The following is a 15,988-nucleotide window of genomic DNA, read 5'->3' as shown; positions in this document are numbered from 1 at the left end:
GAGGCAAACAGCAAAAAGTTGGAGGGAAGAACACCCTAAGGCTGTCAGATCTAACACCTACACTACCTGGTGCAGATCTCTGAAACCACACATACCACAACCTTTGTAAATTCATTATTGGCCCTCTCTGAGCAAATGCACATCTAGAGAAGCACAGCAAACATCATGTGACTACAGCTCTGTATACATCACATGGGCTTAGAACATTGCATTAATTACCAACAGTGATGAAAATATTCTTCATCTTCTTCTCTTGGAATAGTGCAAAGGAAGCTCCTATTTGAGTATGTTATGAGAAAACAAGGGAACCCAAAAACAATCGGTCGGGGACCGTTGGGTAATAGTGCTGTTTCTAAAGACAGTGGTCACAAGACAGTAAATCAGTTAGGGTCAATAACTATAGACTCAATCAGTGCTATATTATATTAGCCTGTCCAGCTGGACAGGCTTTTAATATGGAGTCAAGTGCTAAATACATACATACAAAAGAATTTAAGTGGGACACAATCCTGCATCCAGCTTAACAAGGAAGGACATACAACATAAAGTGTGGGGTTCAGGCAAAAGAATATTGTTTGTTAAAAACTATTTCTAATAGAACAAACACATTATACATGGTACACCATTACACATAAAAATTATAGCAATTGAGAACGAAGGTGTATAGGGTGTACAAAGTGCCACTTTTTGTTGTATGTCCTTCCTTGCTAACAAACAATCTTCTTTTGCCTGAACCCCCCACTTTTTGCTGTATGTCCTTCCTTGCTAACAAACAATCTTCTTTTGCCTGAACCCCCCACTTTATGCTGTATGCCCTTCCTTGTTAAGCTGGATGCAGGCTTGTGTCCCTCTTAAATTGTTTTGTATGTATGTATATTGCACTTGACTACATATTAAAAACCTGCCCGGCTGGACAGGCTAATATAATATAGCACTGATTGAGTCTATATTAGTCGACCCTGACTAATTTACTGTCTAGGAACCACTGCCTATTTGAGTATGGGCATCTTTGAAACAAATATATCCGAGGGTCACACAACGATTGGAAGGTGCATAATTCCAAAATGCATTGTTTAACAGATGAATGCCAATGGAATGCATTGCTTTAACATCTAGCACTACCTTACTGTTTCGATCCATGTAAAAAAATGTTATTATTTCAAAGACCATTGGGCCAAAAACGTCACAGGAAAATTGATGGTCGTTGGGGTGGACATAATTGACGCAAGTATGGCGAGGCCTATTACCTATAAATCTCTAAAGAAAATGTTCGAAAACTTAAAAAGTTGTATTCATCTAGTGGATACTTGAAAATCAATTGCAAGATTTCTTGATGCTTTTGGAAGTTTTGTGTTACGTGATGTCACGTTATGCTGTGTCATGTTATGTTATGTGATGTTATTCTTTATTGCATAGCGCTAGTAAAATGGCCTCGCAAAACCAACGGGATTCTGCGCCTTCTAACTGTCATTTAAAGAATTTGATCACACATGCTCTGGTCTGGTTTTGTCTTTGAGCTGCATTCTGTAGGCAGCCGTGTACATTTAGTTGAGGTTTTGTTGTGGGTAACTAGATTTGTTATCCATAAATGTTGCTAGCCATGGCGAGGAAGTTTACCAGCCAGCTGTGTTTTTGACTGGCAGATCTGTGCCAGTGTACTAAGTGGACAGAATGGTTTATGAAATTTCATACAGCTTCTTCATAACCAGATTCAGGTAAAAACAAAATGATATATAGAAGCACATCTCTGGAGTGTCCTGTGAAAGGCATGCTCTGTGTGTATCCCAGTGTAGGCCTCTTCTGAGCAATAACCCTGTGTGAGGAAATAAGCCCCGAGAAACTGCAGAGGGGATTTGTTTGCAGCGCTGACATTGCTTCAACCTTGCAAACAGCAACCACAAACATCAGAGGCAAGGAGTTCGCTTTTGATTGGAGCCAATAGTGACTTTTCGGATTTCTAGCCTGCAAGGAAAGCCAAAACAGTACGACAGGTGGTTATTTGCTGGGGATTAGAGCACGTTGGGGACTCGAAGGAGGCCGCCAGTCTCATTACCTCTGTCTTCTGAGCAGGATTTGTGTCCGTGTCTCCACGGTGAAGGGCTAATAATTAATTCAGTTCACTGTCTATTCTGTTGAAAGCCGCAAAGGTTACGGCTATGAAGAACAGATGCTGGCATTCCTTTACAATGTTTTAACTATTGTTCAAATGTGACTTCGAATCTTCAGTTGACAGTTTGAAACTGACACAGATTTAGAGATTTATCGTTTTCTGGAGAAAGCCTGCTTGAACCCGTTTTTGGTTTAAGTGCTTATTTGAAAAACAGTCTCTCGGCTCATTCGTGGAGACTCCTTTGGGGAATCTCTGTGCCCTGCACCGTCCTGAGCAAAATGGAGATTATTGTTTTCTATTTGGCATGAGCAGCCAGCGTCGCATATTTAGTTTCCCTGATCCTTCAGAGGCAGCCTTGCTAGCTACAAGCAAAAAGGGGGCAGCGCGGCACCCTATTTTAATAGTGTTTTGAACAGGTGGTTTGCTATCAGCCTCAGAGAGCTTTCTGCTATTGTGGGTGCAGGGGACCCCCAAAATTACCTCAACAGAAAGTCCACAATTTGATCAATCAGAGGTGGTGTCAAGCTTTCCATTTCTTGCAGAAATGTGTCCCTGAGGTAAAACATCTCCCAACACAAGAAAAATATCAGAAATACATTCAATTAAGTAACAGGGACCATTCTGTAACTGAGTGCGAGATCAGCAGCATAATTTGTTGAAAGTATTCAAAAGATGCGACACAGAATTCATTACAAAAATTCAAAAGATGAATGAATGTGAATGTATGTGTCTTGTAAAGCGCACTGCTGCCCTGAGGCGTCCTGGCGCTGTAGACCGCTGGGGAACCCGTCCTGGCTATCCCTGTGAGATGGTCCCTCCAGGGTATCTCCAAGGTGAAACCAGGCATCCCCAGCGAATGTGGGGGGCCGTTGTGGAGATGAGGCAAGCTAATGCCCAGAGTTGCCGAGTGTGTTCCTGGTTAGAGTAGGTACCGAGGCGAGAATTATCAAGTCCGTTTTGACCCTGGTCCACGACCCTGCCGCGTCGGGAATTGAACCCTGGTCCCTGGCCGATTCTCTGCTTACGGATCTGCCGCCTCTAACCAGTGAGCCACACCTCTCCAAAAGATGCAGTACAGAGTAATTGCCATGAGAGCTCTCAGTAAATATGACATTACAGAAAAGTGCAAAATGTCCCAAGTGGGCAGCAAAATCAAGAGAGAGACCAACAGCATTCCTAGCTGCATGGAAACGTTCTCAGGAAGGATTACTGGCTCACCCCAGAATTGAGCGTTTTTATACATTACTTTCACACATGAAATAATTAAAACTTCAGAATCATTGTGGCATGATCAAATGTGTTGCATTTTCAGCAAATCAGAGATAAGTTTTATTAAGTGTCACAGTGCCCGACCACCTAAGCACTATTCAACTATATCAATATTGATTCTGTCCACTGTATACAAAGCTGTAGCGGAGAAGGTGGCACAAAGTAGATATATTAACAATAGTAAACTATTATGAATGAATAGGGTGCAGTGAGTTAGGGGAAAGACGTTGAAGTAAAGACACAGTTGTGTGACTGGTCCAGGGAAGATGAATCGAGAACAGCGTGAACAACGACAATGGAAATAAACAAACATGACTCTTCTTGACTGTATGCTGCAGAAACAACAAACAGTGAAATGTGCATGGGGAAACAGGGATGACATCCATTTTGAACAAAATGGCCGCTATGCTCAAACTTAGGCCTAGTTAACAAGGGTTAGACAATCACACTACTATACATCATAGGAAATTCATTTTAAAGACAATGCTAATATATAACTGTATACATATGCAATCAAGTATAAAACAAAACTAAGCACATTATAAATAATAATGAAAAACATGAACATACAAAAAATCCTTAACACAACGTACATGTTACAGGTTCAGGTGCAGGTGGAACAGTTCGAGCCTTTCATCTTTCTGAAGTTAATAAATTAGTTAAAATGTTACTTACATAATAGTTGTTTAACAAACACATATCTCAATATCCTCACTGGCAAAGTAGATTGCAGGAACAAAGTGCTAGCATCACTTTCTTTATTAAATTAGGGCACTACCATTGTTCACTGGCTTGGAAGTGTTCTTAAAGGACATGCTATGCTATGATTTATAAATGATCTATGAGCTGGATCTTAACCAGGACATGGCTTTTGCTCAGCACAATCATCTATAAATCCAAATGTTGTATTTTGTAACTTGTCTAAAATCCTTGTGGGATTTACATTGCTTATTTCAGTATGATTGCTGCATTGCTTTCTTGCAACACCCAAACAGTACAATAAAATCAGCATCTTAGTTCTCAAACTCGCTTCTATGGAAAAAAAGGAACTTACACAAGGAGATCAAAACACCCCAGAAAAATGTGTTAACGAACAGTCTAAGTACGAACCAACAACTCAACACTCTTAGGCATCTGAATAAAAAAGCAGTCTGGTCAGCAAAAAAATCCTACCAATCAAATATCCGGACAAAGCTCCTGTATACAAGCAAAACAAACAACAACAATCAGTTTTGGGTGGAAATCAGCAATGTAGCTAAAGCACCTTCTGCCATCGTACTGCAAATATTTCCGAGGCAGATTGGATTGCACACTTGAAAATGACCAATGAACAAGTACCACCTAGTGAATACAATCAAGCCCCAATTTCATCGACATATAAGCCTCTTGAAAATATGCCCGAGGGACAATGGTTGAATGAAATTCAAGTTGGGAAAGTCTTCAAAAAACTCAGAGCAGATGGGGCCCCCGGCCCAAATGGCCTTCCAAATGCATTATTTAGGTTCGATCAATCTTTCTGGACCAGGTAGCTTAATATATTGTTTAATAATGTGTTATCTCCATAAACTGTGTACCCGCATCTTGGAGAGGCAGTATCCTCCATCCAATTTTTCAAGCAGGCAGTAGATCAGATCCGGTGAACTACCGACTGATTGCGCTTGCAGATGTTGAAGCCAAACTGCATGTCTCAAACCTTCTCTTAGACCTTGAGGCTTGGGTCACCACCAGCAAGATCCTTCAAAATCACACAACCAGGTTTTAAACCAGGCACAAGCACCACGAGTAACCTCTTGGCCCTGAGTCTCCTTGTAGAAAAAGCCTTACAAAAGTCCACCAAATCGTATACCTGCTTCGTTGATCTAAAAGCAGCTTTCAATATGGGCCAGAGAGCTCGCTTATGGGCAAAGATGGCTAAATGGGGCGTAATCAAATTGTACTCACAAACATTGGTTTGAGTAAAATTAGGCAAAGGTGAGAGAACAACAGGGAAGATATCCACGTACAGAGGCCTAAATCAAGGATGTGTGCTTGTTCCTAGTATATTTAACATCTTTATGGCAAATTTAGATATAAGTTTGTCGGAAGTACAAAGCGATTCACCCAGGCTAGCAAATCACCCAGTCAGAAGCCTACAATATGCGGACAACATAGGGGTATATTCACAAGAAACTATCGCCGAGTCACCGGCACTTTATCGCAGCCAAAAATGCGATAAATCCATTGCCCCATTCACAAGCTGGTGTTAAAAGCTCACAGCACCAGTTTCCCGTGATAGCAGCCGCAAAAATCCTCAGCACAGAAGACTCGCGCAACTATCGCTAATGAGATGCAGAGTGGGCGATCCCGTGCTAAAACCCGTGACAACATCACACCACAACATTCACAACGACCAGCCACATTGGCGATAAAAACACAAAACAGGCAATAAGGCGCATTAGCACCAGGAAATCTACACAGAAAAGAGCAGCACACATTCACTTTCGAAGCAACAAATGAAACTTTATTAAAATTAACACTGAAATGAAATGAAGACACATGTCCCCTCCCCTCGGGACAATCCGTAGGTCCTAGACTTCAAGACAAAATTCATGATGAGAAGGTGTGTCCTGCGAACATCAAAGGACAGAGAGAGAGCGAAGGGGAGAGAGAGGAATAGAGGGGGAGAGAGAGAGAGAGAGAGAGAGAGAGAAGAGGGGGAGAGAGAGAAGAAGAGAGGGGGAGCAAGTGAAGAAGAGAGGGGGAGAGAGAGAAGAAGAGAGTGGGAGAGAGAGAAGAAGAGAGGGGGAGAGAGAGAAGAAGAGAGGGGGAGAGAAAGAGAGAAAGAGAGAAGAAGAGAGGGGGAGAGAGAGAAGAAGAGAGGGGAAGACAGAGAAGAAGAGAGGGGAGAGAGATACAGAAGAAGAGAGGGGGAGAGAGAGAGAGAAGAAGAGAGGGGGATAGAGAGAAGAAGAGAGGGAGAGAGAGAGACAGTGCCGCCCCTGCTCACCCAAGACACACTGCTCACCTACTGCCACCGGTGTGTCTCCAACCACATGCAGGTATGTATCGTAGTTCACCAGGTCACACATCCAAGTCAGAGCCGCCAGCTGAAACAGAGTCCAGATACATGACTGGCAAAGTACACACACCTGCACAAGACAACAGAGCCTGCCCACCCATGCACACCCAGGCAGAGGCACCCCAAACCCTCCTGCCGCCCATCGGAGCATGCCTGCCCATGCACACCCAGGCCTCACTGCTCACCTTCCGCCACCGGCGCGTAGACAGGAGGTCCCACCACATGCCGCTGCAAGCCACAAGCCCGAGGCCCACGGATATGGCACCCTCCACACCATGCAGCCACGCTCTGCATGCCAACAGGTCTCACATTTGGTGCTGGGTCTTGATGACTCCATGGCAGTGGACATATCAGTGCATCCGGCACCATCGCCCAATGGGTGCCACTAACTCTGGGATTCCGGAAGCGACGCCTCGTGGCGGTAGGCCCATGCTGCCCGCTGGCTCTTGCCTACACTGCGATCCAGCAGGGCACACTAAACCTGAGCTGTCCGGCCCTCGAGACGGTGCATCATCGCAGGCTGCACACCCGCTCAGCAGCTTAAGGTGCCACTGACTCAGTGCACCCAAAGTCACCGTCCCGTGGCGGGGCGCCTGTGCTGGCCGCAAGGCCTCGGGTGCCACTAACTCTGTGCAACCCCAGTCAGCGCTACGTGGCGGTAGGCCCATGTCATGCGCCAGGACTGAGATGCCACCAACTCTGTGTGCAACAACTCATGGGCCCTTTATGAATGAGAAGCGTGGAGCGTCCGTCATCCAGTCACCACCGGAAGAGGAAAATTTGACGTTGTTGGCCCCTTATGTTGGCGGAGTCACATGGCCAGTGACGCCTGTGCCGGATGTGTGTGGAGTGTGTGCAAACCTGCCCTCAGGGAGTGGCTGTGACATGCTGATGACTAGACTAGTGACCTGCACACCACCAGCGAGTACACCTGCAATGGGTAGCAATGATGGCCCCCCTCAGTACGTCATCGGAGAGGTCTGGCCTGCCATATGCCGGACCAGCGCAGGGCTTGCCACAATAACTCGTGGGCTTGGGCGTGGTCCAGTCCTTATCCGGACGAGGAAGTTGCTGATGCGTGTGTCCTGTTGTAGTGTTCAGGGGACCAGGTACACAAAATGCAATTTCGCACCCTCTGACTCGCATCCCACAGGATGAACATCATTGATGCAAGGGAAGGCACTGTCCCCACATTCATCAACACATCAATTCCTGAATGATGTAAGACATGACACAGCAGTGCGTCACTGGATGTTTATTTGCACATCCTGTGCAGTTATGCAGCTGGAGCGGTACAGGGCAATGCCGAGCACACAACACAATATGGGCCCGTGGAGGGCCAGCCAGAGTCCACCCGGGGATGACATGTACTGCGAAAGAGGAAGGGTACAGTCCGCAGTCTGTCCGCCGTATCATTGGTCGTCGAACAGGATGTGGCAGTCCATGCCGCTGCCCAAGGTGAGTGCATCGGAGTGTATCAGGGGTCAGTGGAAGGTCATGAGGTCTTGTGCGGCACCAAGCAGAAGCAGGCCACGCGGCAGAAATGAATGCTAGTGCGACCTGATCACAAACTCATCCACGTCCTCCTCCCCGGATGTGTGCCCTGCCCCCCGTGGGTGTTGCAGTCCCGGCTGCAGCACTGTGTGCCACTGACACATCAGGGGCCTGGGTGGATACGTCTGGTGCACTGTGAGGCACTGACACACCAGGGGGTGGGGATGTGGATGGTGTGGGGGCAGCAGCATTCATCAGCTCCACGCCTTGTGGCAGCAATGCCATGATGGAGGTCTGCAGGGCATGATAGATCCCAGCTATATTCCGATGATGTGCAGCAGTGGCTGCCATCCTTTCCACCTCCATACGCACCATGTCCTCCATGAGCCTCCACATGTGTGCCAGCTCATGGCTGGTATAGCTGGAGCCACTCTGAGCGGACAGCTGTTCTACTCTCTGTGTCATGACTCCAGTGATGTCAGTCAGGGCTCGTTGGAGACCATGTGGTGGACATAGACACCCAAGGATGGCGTCCAGTTTGGCAGCCATGAGTTTGAACCCTACCCGCACCTGCTCAGCTGTGTCCCTCTGGCCCTCCAGCACACGGCATTGGAAGGCCATTTGTTGTTCCTGGGGGACTTGGCAGGGTGCCGGGGCTGTGGGTGCCTCCTGCTGGGTGGTCTGGGTGGTGGGTGGGGTCTTCATGATGTAGCTGGGCTGCCCTGATCCTGGAGGTAAGTCGCAGATGAGGTCAATGATGTCTCGGAGGGCTTGTGCGTTGATGCTGGTGTTGTCCTCCTCGTCATCAGTGAAGAGTGACTGGGACTGCTCTGCAGGAGGTGTTGACAATGCCCCTGCGATGTGAAGAGGAGATGGTGTATTACAATGTGTCCACATGTATGTAGCCGCATGGTACAGGTTGACATTCTAACAGCATGGCATTGTACATTGTGACAGTCTGTGGGTCTGTGCGAGGAGCCAGGGTCATTGTGGGTGTATACTGTGCCCTGCTTGTTTGTGCATGTGTGCCATCGTGGCCATCTCCACCAGTCCCCCCAGTACCTAGTGGTCACTCACCCTGTTGCGGTTGTGTTGTGTCCTGTTGAGCAGTATCCAGTCCCCCAACTCTGGCCACAGTATCCACACTTATGACTGTCGACATGTGGAAATATGGATTTTTTCTGGTCAGTTATGTCCCCTATCTTGGACCCCAACGGTTCTATGTGCATGTTACAAGTACATGTATGTTCCCTCCAGTTCCAGTTATGAAGACGCAAACACATGTGCGTCCACCGTTAACATGTCCTCTTTCAAATCCGCCATGAATGGGCCGGATATTCCATTCCTAAGTACGAAAGGCCACCGCCTTTATATGGTTCACTTATGCCATTTTTCAGTCCAGGCAAGTAGGCCCTGATTCTGTCATCAAGCTTTTCTTGCTTTCTGCCTCTGAAAGCTCCAGTCTGAGCCTGCATCTGTGACCATGAACTTTGTCTCATTCCCTGCGCGGCCCACGAAGCCTGACATCAGCCTGCTGCCTGCCAAAAACTGTATTTCACCTTCGAAAATTATCTGCTCCGCTCCCTGCCCAATGCATTCCTGTCTAGTAGCTTAAGTAAACATTCTGCCAGTTACCGAGCAAAAGCCCGGCTTCTCTGTCTTTATGCAAGTAATTCATAGCACTGTTACCATGGAAGATTCCTGCCCTCGCATCTAGTGTAGACACTTAGACGCTTGTACACGCACTAATAGTCAGTATAGTCAGTATAGAATAAGATTCCACTCGAAGAGACCTCTCTTTTGGATAACATAGTTCTTTAAACATAGGATGTTAGATATGATTTGGGATTAGGTTGACTTGACCCTCCAGACTTCTGTCGCCACATGTAGAGCTAAATGTCAAGTCCCCTTCACCCCCTAGTTGCACGTCAATCACACGTCATGCTGCTGCGCTCGCATTTCTGCCAAGTATTTCTGCTGACATTGCGAAATTCTTTCATGTAACCACCCTCTTATGACATCACATCTGATGACGTTCTGTAAACACACCCAGTTACGCCTATCCTTGCCACGTATGAATGTATTATCTCCACTATCAATTGTTACGCCTCTTGTATTAACTTCACTGTAATGCTTATTGTATAAAAGTAATTGATTATCAATAACGTATGTACTTCACTTCCTGAACCTTCGTGGTGATGGAACCTGGAGCAACCGATTATAATCGACCTCTGGAATAAAGCCCATTCCGAACCTCTAATACCACGGATTCTGCCTCTTATTTACTGAGCTATTTTATTATGTTTCTGTATCAAATTAAGTCCCGGTAATTAAATTATTTACCACATAAATGGCGCCCGAACAGGGACACTTTCTCATCTCACGCGCCGGCGGTGCGTTGCAGGCCCGGTCTCCTGCCACAGCTGGACGGACAACAACGCGTACCAGCAGGATTTCCTGTATCTCCCTCCGGTCAAGCGGGGGCGACTGAGGCTGCGATCAACACCCAGACGAGGCGGTGAGAAGTGCGAAGTATCCCGACCAGAGCCTAGCTGAGAGAGCAAGATCCGAGGTATACAGAGGCCCACCAGTTTCCGAAGTCCCAAGTCGAGTCCAGTCTCTGCAGTGTTCGAGTCGAGTCCATTCCGGTTCAAGTTCAGTCGAGTTTCTGAGGCCTTCCGTTTCCGAGCTACCCGGTGAGTACCATTGCTGGGGAGGCGTTCTGGCGTGCACATAAGTTGTGCCGATCCAGACGGGTTTGGGTACACAAATCCGGTCTGCACTGTTTCAGCAGTGTATCTGTACTGTTTAGCAGTATATCTAGTATATCAAGTATAAAAATTCAGAATAATTCAGTTCAAGTCGAGTATCATGTTTAATGATTAAGTTTTTCTTAGATCATCGTCATCATCACTGTTGCTCAGTTAAATGTTAAATGTTAAATGTTTATAGTACGTTCTGCATATTGTGGTATGAATGACTGTTCATTATTGTGATTACTGTATTAAGTTTGTTTAAGATCAAGTATCAGATCAGTTCTCAATATGCCGCTCTTTTCGAAACTAAGACAGATCACAACTAGAAAAGGGGTACTCGAAGAAGCTGTTCCCATTCCTCCTAGGGACACTCCAGGGTACTTCATGTATCATAAACATGGCCTAGACGCCATATTATTTCTTGATCTATGGGTAGACTATACTAAGGAATTACCAGAAAGTCAGAGGTGGCCCGCAGCGGGGACCTGGGATGCAGAGTGCATCGTGAAAGTAGAGGAAGAATTATGGAAAAAGAAAGCTAGACAATCACAGAAAGACGCCATTGAATTATGGCGTAAAGAATCGTATAGACGTACAGAAAAAGCACGTAGACAGGAAGAGAAGAGTAAAGAGAATTCAAATGAAGTCCGAGAAAATCTATTAATTAAAGAAGGTGCACGAGTGAAATCGGAACAAGTAGACAGACAAAGAAATGCTCTTATGAATGGTATGTATCCCCTTCTGGCTGAAGGATTACCTAAGGCTACTCCAGGGATACCAAAAGACTTGCCAACCCCATTATTTCCAATAAAGGTACATCCTAAGGGGCATCCTAGAACCGCAGAAGATGTTTTTCTTTCCTCATATTTAGATGACGCAGCTCCCGAGTATGCTAACCCCGCCCCACATAGACCGTTGGCCGGGGAGGTTCAACGCCAAGATCCAGTACCTGTAACCTTACAGCATCAAGTTCTGACACAAGTTCCGGCAAGCACATCTGTTTCTGCATCTGTCCCTACAGCTACTTCTATGGCTGTATCCACGCCTATAGTTGCTGTATCACGTTCAACGAATCCTTTCACACCCGATACCCCAGATGGGGCTACCGGAGGTACTACCAATATCTTTTCTACGCCACCTAGAATAAATAAACTTACTTTTCAAGAGTCAGCACATTCACGTACCCCCAAACTCATAAATGCCCGTACGCTTAAGGAACTTCTTATAGATTGTAGATATGACCCTGTGCCTGGAAAAGAGGACGAAATGACCCTAGCATCATTACGTATCAGACGAGCCGCAGTGTATTTAGGGAAATTACCAGGAATGACTGCACATCTAGATAATATATATCATTTTGTCCAAACCGGGCGAGATTCTGAATGTATTAACAGAGCTATGGAATACCAGAAAGTGGAAATACAGGGGGAACTGTTGCGTTTCCTCATAAATTGTGTGATCAGAAATCAAGACCGACCGGGGGTAGACCCGGAAGCAATGCAAACTCTTATCAGATGGAGCCAGAATATATCAGAAGGGAGACATGATAAGCAAAAATGTATAATAGCCATGTGCAGAAAGATCCGTAAAGAAATAGAACGCCTACACGAAGAAAGATTAGCGGTAGACCAGTTCGAACAAAGCGAGGAAGAAGCATCAGGACTGCCCACAGGACAGTCAGAAACTATAGCCTATGTAGGTAGAAGAAAATATTGTAATAGTACTAGATGTCTTACTAATCCGATACGTCCGATGTGTCTAGAAAATAACAGGAAATTTCAAACACCAATAATAAATATAAGGTCTAACGAGCATTCATTCCAAGCAGCAGATAAATTACTCCGAGAACGAAGGGGTTATCATTTTCTCGATTCTATGGATGAACAGGAATTAGCCAGGTCAGCCGTTCATTGGGTTGACAGTCCCGGGAAGTATAGTGATGACACAGTAGCGCACACATTTTTGAATCTCACCCCAGATGAACAGCGTTTAGCTGGGATTTATATGATTCAACAACTTCTTATACTATATAAAAGCCAACATTCAGATCCTGGTCCCTTACCTGATATATTGACCGAATTACTCACGAATAGATGGAGAGGTTCAGGTACTAAGCTAATTAAAGAAATACTAGAATCAAGAAAGCAGTACATTCTTTTTATATGCCCAGAACATGACTCACTGCCCATCAAGGAAAGAACCATGTATTACATGGACAGACAGAATCCCTTACGAGAAGTGCACCCAATAAAGGGCGAGGACAATCAGTTTAAACGGGTATATGTGTATACGCCCATATCAAAAATAGAATTGTTAGAAATGAAGAAAGTGGTACCCAGTCATGACAAAGACCCAGCGGGTTTCCACCGAGAAATTAAAGACATGTTACTCATGGGAGAGTATACCTATCCCGACATTATGACTATATTAAAGGTATTAATGCCTGCTGGTATTTATGAGAAACTCAAGGAAAAAGAGTGGGAGGTAGGAGACCAAAAGATAGATTGGACAGCACTAGAAGCAGAAGAAAAGGCCCGAGGTCCAGGTTCGGGGCTTGGGGACAAAACTAAAGCACTACCAGGTTTACTAGTACAGGTACTGCCACGTTTATTAACCACGAAAAAGGAAGACTGGGGTGCAATTTCAGCCTGTAAACAAAAGCAAGATGAAGACACTAGTGATTTCTATGCACGATTTGAAAAATGTTTTGGTATAAATAGTGGCATAAAAGCAAGTAGCGAATCATACCCACATCTGTTTGTGACAAAATTAGTTGAAAATTCCTTGCCCCAAGTGAAGAATAGAGTATTAAAATTCGAGAGTACATGGCAAGGTAACACTCCATCACAAATGTTACAAATGTTACAGTATCATCACAATAGAATTAGAGAGGAACAAGATCATGAACAAAGACGCATGAAAGACACGAAAATGAAAATGCTAGTCTCCCAGACAGTTCCAGCTGAAGGACATAAAAAGGGTACGACACATTCTGGCGATTTAGCAGGACCTGTAAAAGGGACATGCAACTATTGTAAACAACTAGGTCATCATGTACACGATTGTCCAGTCCTGAAGCGTAATATCGCCACGGGTATTACAAAAGAAAGACCACGGCCACTTAGACAGGATCAGAATGAACAAGGAGCTTTGCAGCATGCACAGTCCATGCCAGCTCCACCACAGACTATACAGTTTGTGCCAGCTGCACCAGCGCTACCAGCTGCTGCCACACAAACCACGACACGACAACTGTACCAGACCGCACAGTATGACTATCCTGATTATCAACGATATGCATGAACCAGCCTAGAGAGGGAAGTTGACTTACCCCTTATCGAGATCCCTGTAGATCAAGAAGGACCTTATGTACATAGTGAATTATTAGGCCAAGACAGAACATTTTTACTCGATACAGGGGCAAGTCGAACAACTATAAAACGTAGTGAAGTTCCAGGGGCACCCCTCTCAGGCTCACAGAATATTTCCCTTGGTTTTTCAGGAAAACCTATTGTTAATGAAGTGTCACAACCTCTTCCACTTACGATAGGACCTTTGACCCGAACTACAGATTTATTGCTTACTAAATCATGTCCAGAAAACCTGTTAGGAATAAAAACACTGAAGGCTCTAGGAGCTATAATATGTTGTTCTCCGGAAGGAGTAAGATTGTTTTTACGTGATTTTAAAGGTCATTATGTGTCTAGAGACATGGATCCCCGATTTCAGACTTTACCTACACATCTATGGGCACAAGGCCCTACTGATGTTGGTTGCATGAATATTACACCATATCGAGTTACACTAAAGGCAGGAGTGGTACTACCACGAATGCGACAATACAAGTTACCACCAGATGCTGTAGTGGCTTTACTACAAATCATTGACGAGCTTATTGCCCAAGGAGTGGTTGTAGAAACAGACTCCAATGTATGTAATTCACCGATAATTCCGATTCTCAAACGAACAGATCCAAAGGCCCCGCCAGTATATCGATTGATTATTGATCTACGCGAATTAAACAAGTGCATTGTGCCACAATTCCCTGTGGTCCCCGATATCTCATCATTACTGACAGCTATTGATTCCGAAACAACATTCTTTACTGTAATTGATCTCAAAAATGCCTTTTTCAGCGTCCCAATAGATCCGGAAAGCCAATATTTGTTCGGATTTAGTTTAAATGGACGTAGCTTTAAATTCTCACGCGCACCTCAAGGATTTACAGAAAGCCCCAGCATCTATAGCCAAGCACTGAAACGAGAACTTGACAGTATCCACATGCCAGTTAACACAGCTTTGCTTCAATATGTCGATGATCTGCTGATCACCGCCCGAAGCGAACCTGAATGTGAAAAAGCATCACTGACGGTTTTACAATTTCTAGCCGAAAAGGGGCACAAGGTGTCCCCTTCTAAGCTGCAATTCTGTGTCCAGCGAGTTATTTACCTTGGTCACTCGCTGTCCAAGGAGGGAAGGCAGCTTACACCCGACCGCATTCAGTTAATAGCTAACATGCCAATACCCAAGACGCAAAAGGAGGTGCGGGCTTTCATAGGCCTCACTTCATATTGTAGACAGTGGATCCCTCAGTATGCATTTCTGGCAAAACCCCTCATTCAGTTGACAACACAGGAGGCAGCCACATCGACTGTTCTCCCTTGGACTCAGGAACATACACACGCTTTTGAAAGCTTAAAGAAAGCTCTATGCCAAGCACCTGTTTTAGCGACACCATGTTACAGTAAACAGTTTACACTCTTTATTACAGAACGAGAAGGTACTGCCTTGTCAGTACTCACACAGGAACAAGCAGGAGCACACAAACCATGTGCTTATTTTTCTAGTACATTAGATCCCGTAGCTCAGGCTCTGCCTGCGTGTCTGAAATCAGTGGCAGCAACAGCTTTAGCAATCAGACAAAGCGATGCCATAGTGTTAGGACATCCATTGACAGTACAAGTACCACACGCAGTAGAGGTTCTTGTGAACCGAACGCAAACACAACATTTGACTATAGCAAGACTTACAGGGTACGAACTAACACTGTTTCAGCCACATATAGAAATCAGACGTTGTAACACATTGAATCCTGCCACACTTTTACCGGTAAATGGAACAGACCCATTAGCCCACGATTGTATTGATGTTATTACAATCACGACGAAACCCAGACAAGACTTGACAGATGTTCCATTGTCAGATCCAGACCTGACGTTGTATGTAGATGGTTCATGTATGAGAACAAGTACGGGAGAGTTAGTGGCCGCTTACGCAGTCACCACAGACACTGAAATTATT

Source organism: Triturus cristatus, chromosome 2_2, assembly GCF_964204655.1.
Source record: "Triturus cristatus chromosome 2_2, aTriCri1.1, whole genome shotgun sequence".
In the NCBI taxonomy this organism is placed as follows: Eukaryota; Metazoa; Chordata; class Amphibia; order Caudata; family Salamandridae; genus Triturus; species Triturus cristatus.
Note: the sequence above shows the minus strand (reverse complement) of the source record.